This window comes from Crocodylus siamensis, chromosome 3, assembly GCF_052110815.1.
Source record: "Crocodylus siamensis isolate JL-2025a chromosome 3, ASM5211081v1, whole genome shotgun sequence".
NCBI classification, from domain to species: domain Eukaryota; kingdom Metazoa; phylum Chordata; order Crocodylia; family Crocodylidae; genus Crocodylus; species Crocodylus siamensis.
The window spans coordinates 64,074,307-64,081,787 of NC_143397.1; the positions used below are offsets into that span (position 1 = coordinate 64,074,307).

General features: G+C 47.3%; 1 long non-coding RNA gene across 1 annotated transcript; it reads right to left on the reverse strand.

Moving 5' to 3' along the window:
* Positions 1-1,101: 1,101 nt before the first annotated feature.
* Positions 1,102-4,611, reverse strand: LOC149868345 (uncharacterized). Its single transcript, XR_016440974.1, has 3 exons — positions 4,494-4,611; positions 3,123-3,302; positions 1,102-2,107 (listed from the first exon to the last, which is right to left on the reverse strand). It is a non-coding gene; the product is annotated as an uncharacterized LOC149868345 (long non-coding RNA).
* Positions 4,612-7,481: the final 2,870 nt, after the last annotated feature.

A 7,481-nucleotide genomic window follows, 5' to 3' on the forward strand; every position in this document is an offset into this window, starting at 1 on the left:
TGTGAACCAGGCTTTTTCCTCAAGTACAATTGAGATACTTGACTGTGACAAACTTACTTGAAGTAGGTGTCAAAAATGGATTTGGTGGAGTCTGATAGACACCAGTAAAACTTGCAGTATTAAAACATAGGACTAGCCACAAATGTCATGTTTTACTGAGACTTAGTTTGGGGCAAAGTCAATGGAAGCTGCTATACTGCTTGCACTTAGATTCAACTAAAAACTCAAGATACCACTTACTAACCTGGTTTTCTTCAGTCCTCACTCTAGTTCATGATAATATTAAAAACATCACTGTGTTTCCTTCTTGTCCTGGAGATTTCCTGGGTAAGAAAGCCTTGATTAAACTGAGAAGCTTAATAAAATACATTAGATACATTTGATACATTAGATATGAGTGTGCACATAAATACAGAACCAGCTATGGTGGGTTCTTAGGAAGAAGCTTTTTCTAAAGCTGTTCACACCCTTTGGGTGCATCTACATGTGCTATTAAGCCAGAGTGATAAACTCGGGTACAGTTTGAACTATAGAAAACTGCTCACAGGTGCAGTGTTTACATGTGAGCCGAGGACTGCAGCAATTCAAGCCAGAGTGGAGCAGCCCCAGGCTGTCAGGAGATCTAGGTGTAGAAAAACCCCCAGTTTTTCTTTTTTTAATTTATTTTAAAATGCATTCCCTCCCCTTCCCCAATCATTTCTGACTTTTTCACTCCCTCTCTATTTCCTATAGATGAGTATAAGTGAGCTCGGACTTAGGATAAGCTTTAACATTTTTATTTTGGTAGAAAGTTTTTAGTTTTGGATATCCACTGTTTTATATTGTATAATTATTAGGTTTGTTGCTGGCACAAGATGCCCGAGGGAGGCAACAATTGGGTTAGTTGCCTGGTGTGTGTCGCGCCAAATAAACACACTGGGGAGAGAAGCAGACAGAGTTTATTTGAGCTCAAGTAAAAGGCACAGGGAGACTGTATTGTCTCAAATCCTGCGCACTTAACCCTGCAACAGTGGAATTTTTTATACCCTAGTCAGTTCACTATCCGTGATTTTCCACCAGCCGGCCCCCCTCTTCCTCCCCTTTCCCTCCTCCCTTCTCTCTCCGAGCGGTGCCCTTGCATTCCACAGATAACAGTTTTAGCTTGCCTGTTTTCCAGAAGGACAGGAGATTGCAGGCGCCATAGAAAGGGTTGCAAAGGTTGGGCAAGGGGGGGTCCTGGCTCGTCTGAGCCCAGAGCAGAAGGACTTCCTCCACGCTCGTGGTCTTCCATCCCTCTGAGTTACCTGGGGTTATGCCCAATGACACCAACAACTCCCCCCTTTGAGGATACTCAACAAAGTTTTGGCTGAGTTTTCTCATATCCTGAAGATAAAAAGTGATTGAGTGTTTGAGGATTGGGATCTTCAATGCAGGGGCATAGTGAAGCGCTCGGGGAGGGGGGTGCACAGACTTTGCGCAGGAGGGCATTACAGCACGCAAATAAGAGGAGGGTAATTAAACACAACACAACACCGGTGACCAGGAGGTGAAGGATGCCCATTCCTAGGCCTCCGAGGTTGGGAAACTAGCTCCAGAGAGAATCAAAAACAGTGGTTTCACGTTCCTGACTTTTCCACTCCTCAAAAGCCTGTTCGGCTGACAAAATGTGTTTGTTAATATCTTGGGAATTTTCTGGGATATAAGTATAACATTTGTTCCCAATTAGAGCACATACCCCACCCTGAGATGCTAAAACATAATCTAGAGCCTGACGGTTTTGAAGAGATAATAAATGAAGTTGATAAATCTCAGAGTTAAGGCTCTTTTCAATAGCTAAAGTGTCATTGGCAAATTTTGTAAGAAACGCAGAAAGTTGACGATACAGCTTGGCTAACCGGCCTACTCCATACAACGGGAGAAAGATCATGCCAAATCTGTCTCGTGATGAATCCAGTTCTTGTGTCCTTTGGCCTTTGCCACTGTGTGGGAAACTAGTAGGACAGTGTGAGGTCCTTTCCACTTCTCTTGGAGGGGCTCATCCTTCCAGGTACGAACGAGCACGAAATCCCCCAGCTGTAACGAGTGGACTGGAACATCCAGTGGAAGAGGCTGCAAGTCTTTAGTGTACCTATGGAGAGAAGAAAGAACAGCAGACAGAGAGCACATATACTGTGACAAAATATTACATCCTATTTCCCACTCCCCTGCTAGAACCGGCGTCCCGTTCATAGGCCATGCCCTTCCAAACATAATTTCAAAGGGGCTAAGCCCTAATCTTCCCTTGGGGAGGGCACAGATACGAAGCAAAGCAAGGGGCAAAGCATCAGGCCATTGCAGAGAGGCCTCCTGGCAGATCATGCTCTTGTTCTTCCATTTCAGGTAAGAGAGTAGCCGGGTTAAGGGAGGGGCAGGGCTGCAGAGTCACTTCAGGGTTCTCCAAAAGCTTAGGTTGGTACCGAGCCACCCGATATCCTCAAAGTCCAATAAAGTTCAGGAGGCTTACAGTGGCATTAAGGCAAGAGTTTAAATCTACGGCTATATTAATAAATTTATATTAATAAATCATCCACCTATTGTAACAAGAGAACTTCATGCTCATTATTCCACTCCTCCAAGTCTTTAGCTAAGGACTGGCCGAAAAGGGTAGGAGAGTTCTTAAATCCCTGGGCTAATACTGTCCAACAAAGTTGTTTCTTAACCCTTTTCTGTCCTCCCATTCAAAAGAGAATATCTCCTGAGAGGGGGGATCAACTGGAATCGTAAAGAAAGCATCTTTCAAATCCAGAACTGAGAAATGAGTATACTGCCCCCCCTATGGAGGCCAGCAAGGTATACGGGTTTGAGACGAGGCGATAAATAGTTTTAACCCGTTCGTTAACCGCCCTTAGGTCCTGCACCAGTCGATATGTGCCATCAGGCTTTAGTACAGGCAAGATAGGAGTGTTCCAGGCTGACTGACACTCTCGCAGTATGCTGTACTTTAGGAAACGGTCTATAGTCTCTTGCAGTCCCTCTCTGGCTTCCCTTTTGATTGGGTACTGCTTGATTCGTACCAGACCTTTTCCTGGTAGTAGTTGGATATTAATGGGGGTTTGATGTGTAGCCTTTCTGGGGACCCCCCTTGCCCACACCAAAGGGTATACCTGGTCTTCCCACTGGTTCCACTTCGGGGGGGGGAGCGTTCATAGCCGAGGGTTCAGTCGTGAGGGTCATTATCCATACATTTTCAGGGGGCAATGCGAGGGTTATTTCATCCTGGGTAAAATGCAGTGATGCACCTAATCGACAAAGCAGGTCTCGTCCTAGCAGGGGTGTTGGGCAATCTGGAAGGTAGACCAATTTGTGAGAAAGAGCCTGGTCTCCCAGAGCACATTCTGCAGGAGCATACACTGGGCACTGAGTCTTTTTTTCCCATGGCACTCACCACAGTGAGAGAGTCCACTACGGGAAGTTGAAGAAGTGGATTTACAGCGGTCCGTGCTGCCCCAGAGTCTACCAAAAAATCAATTTCTGAATTCCCCACCCGCATTTTTACTCGGGGTTCCGGGGGTAGGGTGGTCCATTTCCCCTGACACCCCTACTCCTGTCCTTCTGCTGCCATTACAGAAGTACAGTTTCTCCCTTTCTCTGGGCATTCATTCTTCCAGTGTCCCTCTTGCCGACATAAGGCACACTGGTTCCGTCCCAGGCATCTTTCTTGTGGGCCAGGGCGCCCGCGCCCACGACCCCTTATACCTCTGCCTCTCCCACCTTCTTGTGGCCTTTCTCTGACTCCAGCCTGTACTGCTGCTACTAGCATTCTAACTTGTCTCTTTTCCTTTTCTTCCTTTCTGAGGGTATACACCCTGTTTGCAGTCTCCAGGATTAAGCCTTCCTTTTTTTGTAAGAGGTAAGACGGGTATGATCCACAGGGTTGTTAGGGTCCCTTTTAGGGTCTGCTAGGGGAACCACATCTGCCGGACCAGGAACATTGACGGGATTCCTTTCATGCCTCTGCTGTGCTTCCTCCCTTGCTTTGGAAATAACTTGATTCCGCTCTACTTCAGATAATAAGGTTCGTATAAGGATATTACAATCATCCCAATCAGGCTTGTGACTAGCTAAACATCCCTCAAAGACAGAGATAAACTTACTCGGGCTAGTTGAAAATTCTCCAGCCTGTGCCTTAAAAGCCACCAGGTCCACTGGGTTAAAAGGTACATGGGTGTATACTTGCATGGTCTGGGCTGCACGCCCATCTGCCCCAGGCCGGGCTATTACAGTTTCAGTAAGTAAAGGGTAAAATCCCACTAAGGGAGGGATCTCTGGAAACGGGGGCATCTGATCTTTATATGGTGGAGGTGTTAAAGCTGAAGGGGACACCGACTCTGGCATTACAGTGGTTGGGGGGGAATGCTGAGACTCAACACTGACAACTACCGATCCTGTCGGAGTCAAATTACACTTCTGCAAAATATCTGTCTTATTTCGTAAAGCAATAAACAATTGTGCATACAAATGTTCATTCCACTTACCCATCCGCTGACAAAACAGGAGTAATTGGAGGATTGAATTGTAGTTAATTGACCCTTCCAGAGGCCACCTTTCCTGATCCTCCAGTTGATATTGAGGCCATTCCACTGTACAGAACCTTTTAAGATTATTTTTAGTCATTAAATCTGACTTAAACAGTTTCCAATTAGTCAGAATGCATTCTAAGGGTGTACACCGTGCCCTGCCAACCATACTCTGTCCCTGCCCCATACTCCAGGGAGACACTGGGCGTCCCCAGGTCCTACAGGGAGACACTGGGCATCCCCAGGTCTTAACAAGCAATGCTCAGACTGCTGAGCTTATCCTACCTCGTCCGAGGGACCGGTTTCACACCACCACCCATGATCGCTTCTCCACTATTAGAGCGCGTTGCACCATTGTGCCCTCCGGGGTCGATCAAACCACATCTCTGCCAAGGCCCTCAATGAAACCACCGGTGCGCGCTAGGCGTCGGTTGTTGCCACAAGTTGTTGACCCCGGGAGGGATCCGGGCAAGGCAAAATGTTAACCTCGAGCCCCATGCTGGGCGCCAAAAACTGTTGCCGGCACAAGGTGCCCGAGAGAGGCAACAATTGGGTTCGTTGCCCGGTGTGCGTTGTGCCAAATAAACACACTGGGGGGAGAAGCAGACAGTTTATTTGAGCTCAAGTAAAAGGCACAGGGAGACTGTATTGTCTCAAATCCTGCGCACTTAACCCTGCAACAGTGGAATTTTTTATACCCTAGTCAGTTTACTATCAGTGATTTTCCACCAGCCGGCCCCCCTCTTCCTCCCCTTTCCCTCCTCCCTTCTCTCTCCGAGCGGTGCCCTTGCATTCCACAGATAACAGTTTTAGCTTGCCTGTTTTCCAGAAGGACAGGAGATTGCAGGCGCCATAGAAAGGGTTACAAAGGTTGGGCAAGGGGGGGTCCTGGCTCGTCTGAGCCCAGAGCAGAAGGACTTCCTCCACGCTCGTGGTCTTCTATCCCTCTGAGTTACCTGGGGTTATGCCTAGTGACACCAACAGGTTTGTATTGATTTTTACTGTTGTATATTGTATTATTATAATTTTTGTATTGATTTTTGTTTCATATGGATACTGTATGGTTTAGGCCTTTGTTTGTAAGTGAAACAAAGTCATGTCAAGTTTCCATTTTATATGTCAAGTCTCCACCTTGTGTCCTCTGCCTGGGCCTCCTCTGTGTCACAACTGTATGAGTCAAATATCCTTTTCATGTAAATTGGTTCCTGGATGAATGGATGTGATTGGGAATGATTGAAATACAATGGTAGCAGGCCTCTACTGAATGGCCTGTAATGACTGGGCCATCACCTCGCATTGATTCATCCAGGAACCACAGACCTCACCCAGGAACAGAGGCAAGACCAGCACTTGAAAGACAAAAAACCCTGCAGAACCATCAACTCTACCATTGTACCCCACCATTACAGACACCCAAAACTGCACATCCCTGCATGGAGCACACATGCTCCGTATGCTAGGGGCTGACCCTTGCCTGGGCATGCCTCCTGTCACTAGGGTCACACAAGGTCTGCCCCTATAAAAAGGGACAGTGAAAATAGACCCAGTGGAAATGCCATTTCCATCTGGACCACACCAGCTTCACATCACCTATCCACCCCAGAGGCCCTGCCAGTGACCCCCTCTGGACAACACCAAGCTGAAGGAGACCCCGACTGGCCATAGAGGATGAACTTCCAGCCTGGGATAGGTAGATGCACACCTTCTCCTACAATTTGGATTCTCTCTCTCTCTCTCTCTTTCCTCCTGGACTTCAGTGGACTTCAGCCCCTGCACCAAGCCTCTCTAACCCCTGCTGCCATTGTGTGTGCATATGTGTGTGTGGGGTGGGGTGCAAGGGAACCAATAAGACATTGTGTCACCATCTCCCCTGTTCAATAAAACCACTGTCATTTGCAACCCCAAGTTGGGTCATGTTTTACTGAATCCCAGTCCCTTCCCTATCTTAAATTCCAGCCTCGTTCTCTTTCTCTCTCACAGCTCCAGACACCACTCTCCACTAGTTTCCTGATCTCCTCCCAATTCTGTCTCCCCTTTTCTGACACTTCTCAGCCTCTCCTTGCTTTCCTGCTGTCCCTGTTCCCTTTCAGCCTCCCGTGCCAACTACTGTCTTTTCCCTGTGACTTTCTGCTGCCTTTTTCTGCTTTCTTGCCACCTTTCAGTCTCTCCTGCTGCTTTTCCTGTGATTTTCTGCTGTCCGTGTTTCTGTTTTCGGGCTTCCCCCACACCTTCTGCAGTTCTCCCCCCCCGCCCCCCACTAACTGCAGCTTCCCAGCTCCTTGTGGCTGGCCTACAGTTTTCTCCAGCAGCTGGAGCCTTTCTCCAGCTCCCAGCACCTACTTCTGCTCTCTGCAACTTCTCTAGCTGCCCCAGAGCCATCCTCTGGATCCCCACACCTCTTTAACACCCACAGTTTACCTTAGTCCCATTTTCCCTCTCCCCACCTACCTTTTCAGCTCCCCTGTAGCTCTGCCTCCAGACCCAGCCTTTGTCCCAGCATGACTCCCCTCTTTTGCAGGCTTTGGGCATTGTCTTTTAATCAATTAAGATAAATTAACCTAAAGTTACCCCTGAACCTCAGTTCTTCAGCCCAGGCCCTTCTAGTCTACCGGTTCTAATCCCAGTTCCAGTAACTTTCACTCCCAGCAACTTTCACTTCCTACCCTTCAACTTTCTTATCTTAACCTTTCCCTAGGTATCTCAAGTACACCAAGCACATACATACATACATATACATCACAGCACCCAACTTAGATACTCACCTGTGTGTACATATAGGTGGGTGGTATGTATGTGAATTAGTGAATATACATATATAGATATCATTGTGTGTGTGTGGTATATGAATTAGTAATCCACATATGTGTATTGGATGTGCAGGTGTTGGTATCTGGTAACTGATTCTGTTTAAATTTGGTGTGTGTAGCATGTATGGGCTTAAACTGG